General features: G+C 48.9%; 1 long non-coding RNA gene across 1 annotated transcript; it reads left to right on the top strand.

The window, feature by feature from the left end:
* The first annotated feature begins 444 nt into the window (after positions 1-444).
* On the top strand, positions 445-3719 carry LOC147026214 (uncharacterized). The gene is made up of 3 exons (XR_015058162.1): positions 445-1097; positions 3333-3404; positions 3511-3719. It is a non-coding gene; the product is annotated as an uncharacterized LOC147026214 (long non-coding RNA).
* The last annotated feature ends 334 nt before the right edge of the window (positions 3720-4053 follow it).

Genomic DNA, 4053 nt, shown 5'->3' with positions numbered 1-4053 from the left:
CCACCTCTCTCTCTCTCTCTCTCCCACTCTCTCTCTCTCTCTCTCCCACTCTCTCTCTCTCTCTCTCCACCTCTCTCTCTCTCTCTCCCACCTCTCTCTCTCTCTCTCTCTCTCTCTCTCTCTCTCTCTCTCTCTCTCTCTCTCTCTCTCTCTCTCTCTCTCTCTCTCTCTCTCTCTCTCTCTCTCTCTCTCTCTCTCTCCCACCTCTCTCTCTCTCTCTCTCTCCCACCTCTCTCTCTCTCTCTCTCTCTCTCTCTCTCTCTCTCTCTCTCTCTCTCTCTCTCTCTCTCTCTCTCTCTCTCTCTCTCTCTCTCTCTCTCTCTCTCTCTCTCTCTCCCACCCCTCTCTCTTTCTCCTCTTCCTCTCTCTCTCTCCTCTTCCTCTCTCTCTCTCCTCTTCCTCTCTCCGTCTCCTCTCCCTCTCTCTCACCCAGAAGTTGATGCAATGGAGGAGATGGTAGCCATTTTGAGGAGGGCTCTTTGTTGAGTGCCTTTCCGGGTAGGAGTTTCCATCTGCAGTATCTTTATCCGAAGGTTGTGTTCGGTCGAACCCTTATTGCAGTATCCCTACCTTGGGCCTACTGTTGCGGCCTACCTGGGGGCCTACCATTGGGCCCTGCCAGGGAGCCTACCATTGTGGCCTGCCTGGGGGCCTACTGTTGGGGCCTGCCTGGGGGCCTACTGTTGGGACCTGCCTGGGGGCCTACTGTTGGGACCTGCCTGGGGTCCTTCTGTTGGGGCCTGCCTGGGGGCCTACTGTTGGGACTTACATTGGGGCCTACTGTGAGGCCAGGATTGTGGCCTACTGGGGGCGGGCTGCATTGAATGCTGTGCTTGCTTGAACTCTTGCTGCAGCTCCTCCAGTTCGGATCCCTGATCTTGCCTTGAGTTTGGCACTGGAGGATACACTGCCACTCACATACACAACATCTGAGTCTCTCCTCTTCTGACAGTTTTAGGACCATCGGACTGCAGGTTCTGTCTTGGGACTGGCCGGATTCCAAAGGGGTTCCATCTGGTCGCCACCATCTTTTACACTAACAGCACCCTCCAGCTCCCTGGCTACCTCCTCATTCACCCTTGTGCTGGCCTAATCAGGTTCTTTGCCTTTCTTCTTTATGTACATGTATATATTTGATGGTTACAATCCCTAAATAAAAGTGGGTTAATCGTATGTTGGCTTGGTATTCTGCAGGCCGGAACACTCTCCCTCTGTCTCTCCCATCCATCCCTCTCTCCACCACTATCTCCCTCCACATCCCCTCACTCCTCTCTCTCTCTCTCTCCATTCCATCCCTCCTCTCTGCCTCCCTTCCTTCCCTCCCTTCCTCCCTCTCCTCCCTTCCATCCATCCCTCCTCTCTCCCTCGCTTCCATCCAAGCTCTCTCCCCCTCCCTTCCATCCCTCCTCTCTCCCTCCCTGCCTTCCTTCCATCCCTCCTCTCTCCCTTCCTTCCATCCCTCCTCTCTCCCTTCCTTCTGCCTCTTTCTCTCTGTGTCACTCTCTGTCACTCTCTGCCTCTTTCTGTCTCTCTCTGTCTCTCTCTGTCTCTCTCTGTCTCTCTCTGTCTCTTTCTGTCTCTCTCTGTCTCTCTCTCCCTCTCACTCTCTGTCTCTCTCTCCCTCTCACTCTCTGTCTCTCTGTCTCCCTCTCACTCTCTGTCTCTCTCACTCTCTCTCACTGTCTCTCTCTCACACTCTCTCTCTCTCTTTCTCTCTCTCTCTCTCTCTCTCTCTCTCTCTCTCTCTCTCTCTCTCTCTCTCTCTCTCTCTCTCTCTCTCTCTCTCATCCCTCCTCCATCTCCCTTCCTTCCATCCCTCCTCTCTCACTCCCTTCCTTCCATCCCTCTTCTCTCACTCCCTTCCTTCCATCCCTCTTCTCTCACTCCCTTCCTTCCATCCCTCTTCTCTCACTCTCTTCTTTCAATGCCTCCTCACTCTCTTCCATCCATCCCTCCTCTCTCCCTCCCTTCCTTCCTTCCATCCCTCCTCTCTTCCTCCCTTTTGGTGAAGATCCGGATATTCACCAAAATTGAATCGATTCTTCCTTGTCTCACACCCAACCCAACCAAGTTTCATCCAAACCCGTCCAGATCATTTTTAGATATCGTGCTATTTATCGTTTTTGGCCCAATCTTACAATGGTGAAGAATCACTTTAAAAATTCTAGTAGTCGGATCCGGATCCGGATCTTTCCCAAAATCTAATCAGTTCGCCCTTGTCACACCGAACCTGTCCACAAAATTTCATCCACATCCGTGCACAACTTTTTGAGATTTCCTGTACACAGACAAACAGAAAGAAAGGGGTGAAAACATAACCTCCTTCACCTTCAGTGCCAGAGGTAATAAAGAAGATTTCACATTTTGGCCATTTCCCACGACCTTGATGGTTGTATTCACAAGACAGGTGATTTTATTCCACATAACTTGTGAGTACAACCAGCGATGTCCCACATTTGTATACTTCTTCATCTTCATACATGTTCTTCTCATAATGCTGATCCAATGGACCACCTCGTTCGCTGGAATCTCTGCAGTTTGATCGTGGAAGTGTCAAGTCTTGCCAATGTCAATGACATTCCTGATCATTTTGACTTATACCCACGTTGGTTTCACAAACAGACACACCGGTTAATTATGACGTATCACATTACATGACAAAGGCGCAAAGCTGGAGGTCAAAAGTGAATGTGCCTTTGAGTACGCCAACGACTGGGTGTGTTTGTAGCAACAATCTCCACAATACTCCTTCCTTCAAGTTCTCCAATGGATGGATCGCCTACCTGTGTGTTGTAGCCAAGGAGCTTTCCCGTTTCTCTAATCTGTTTGCCTAAGGCATTTCTTCGTTGACCAAATACAATAACATATACAAAGTTTAAATAATGGTTTAAACAATGGCAAGATGGTCGGTACACCGATTTGTTCTTTCCTTGTTCCATGCTTCGTAGCGAAGCCATGTGATGTCACAACAGGTTAACTTCGGCACGGAGATATGAGCAACACGGCTGTACCGTTTGTTTAATGTTACGTCTGGGCAACTGTACCAAGTCGTCCTGATAGATCCTTGATGGTTCGCAGGTGGGATGCTGGTGTGCACGTATCAGCGAACTTACGGTCCAGCCAATAGTGACATGACCTCGTTTAAGGACATGTGGTGTTCTACATTTGATACGGAAAAGCTTGCAGTTAAACGTTCATTTTTATTCCGTTTTTAATTTACTTGTTTTACTTTTTCTGAGTCTCTGCAATATGTTAATCCTGTGCCCTCAAATGCTGGAGGTTTTACCGCTTGTGATGACTAGATCTGTAGCAATGATTTTTTTTCTTTGCAGGTCTGAGTTGAAAACCAACACCACCGGTAGGTGTCCTGTGCATTGGCTTTCAATTGATCTACAAAGGAAACGGTGAGTAATGACTCACAAAGTGTTCAAAGTGATTCTGTCTTTGGTACACATTTGAAACTGTTGTTGTAGCTGAAAAAAATAACAACACTGGTCATGGTAATACCAGGACGAAAAACAACACCTCACAATGGGTGGATGAGCTCCCTTCAAGAGCCAACGGCCATCCAGTACGGAGATGGTGTCTCCTAAACAACACCAAATGGGGGTAGGAAAATTTATTTTTCCACTTGGCCGAGTTACCCCATCCTGCAGAGTGGTCCTGTGAAGAGGTTTCCTTGTTTCAGGACTAGGTGAAGGTTTTGCTAGTTTTTCCTCTTCTTCGGAGTTTTTCCTCTTTTCCGGAGGGTGTTTGGATATGGACACCCAGCAGGATTAAAAACAAAACCTGTCAAAGGGCGGAGGAGCTCCTTGTGAGCCAACGGCCATCCATATCTAGTGCCCAACTGTGTCTGCGGACGTCCTCCTGCAGTTGGGTTACTTCTTATTAGGAGGTTGGTGGCAGGATTTGCACTCCAGCCACCGTAAAACGCTTCATTCCGCAAAACGCAAAAACGCAAAAAAATCTGAAAACCCACTCCGTGGGAGTACCTCCTGTGCAGCTTCCCTTCGCAGGGCAGCTCACCGGATGATGGGATTGGGGCAAAGCCTT

This window comes from Eptatretus burgeri, chromosome 5 (assembly GCF_056783735.1).
Source record: "Eptatretus burgeri isolate ZD-2024b chromosome 5, Ebu_testis_v1, whole genome shotgun sequence".
In the NCBI taxonomy this organism is placed as follows: domain Eukaryota; kingdom Metazoa; phylum Chordata; class Myxini; order Myxiniformes; family Myxinidae; genus Eptatretus; species Eptatretus burgeri.
Note: the sequence above shows the minus strand (reverse complement) of the source record. Positions and strands in the feature narration are given on the sequence as shown.